We start from the raw sequence: 937 nt of genomic DNA, 5'->3' as shown, positions 1-937 counted from the left end.
TTGTGTGGTGGTTGAAAAATACAGGGGGAGTCTTTATGGCTCAAAATAGTGATTTTAGACCACATTGGTAATGTAATTCGACAGGCAAATTACAGTAATATTTTTAGCAAATTTCTTTGAAAAAATTTCGTAGGCATAGGGCCTAGGCCTAGCTAGGTATATAGTAATTTCATTTTACAGTAGTTTGGAACGATATCAGGAGTGGGGGTGGTGGCAGTGGCCTACTAGGACTACAATTTATTTGAAGCTATCTTGGGTCCGATCGTCCACACCAGTTGGGCCCAATCGTGTGTCACCCGAAGTTTTCATTACGATTATCAAGAACGTACACGATCTAGGAACTGGACTAGGCTTAGCTTGATGTCGTCGCTCTGCTACGTATACTACTACCGCATAACAAAGAAAGCGACCAACGTGGTGCATTCTTAAATATTACACACATTATTTAATTGTATTAGACGACAACACGATAACACGATATCATTGATTGAACGATCTAACTAGGCCTACCCTTGCATCGCAGTAATACTGAACTAGGCCTAGCTTAGGCCTCATGTTTTTGTGGAAAGCTAGATAGTCGTTATGTACCCGACAGTCGGCTGCCTTTATATTTTCACCTGTTTTCAGTTTGCATTAAAAAGGTACATTGCTGCACAGGCAACTGTCGGGGATATAGTACCTTCATGACTACTCATACGTATACAACAGAAAAAAACGTCGCATGGACTTAGTGGAAAAAGGAGATCTAAATGAAAAAACGATGTATTTCAGCAAGTATTAAAACATTTTAGTTTTATTTTAGGCCTTCTTCAAAATACCTATGCCTACAGCAGTTGAATTTTTGTGCCGTAAAACCAAAATAGTTTCATCCATGCCGACTTTCCGGTCGGTTAGCGTGAGTCCTGACTGAACTCTGCAAAAACTTCACATCGATCTT

Source organism: Anneissia japonica, unplaced genomic scaffold (assembly GCF_011630105.1).
Source record: "Anneissia japonica isolate Jap-2015-1 unplaced genomic scaffold, ASM1163010v1 scaffold17858_len82487_cov107, whole genome shotgun sequence".
Taxonomy (NCBI): Eukaryota; Metazoa; Echinodermata; class Crinoidea; order Comatulida; family Comatulidae; genus Anneissia; species Anneissia japonica.
This window is presented reverse-complemented; position numbering follows the sequence as displayed.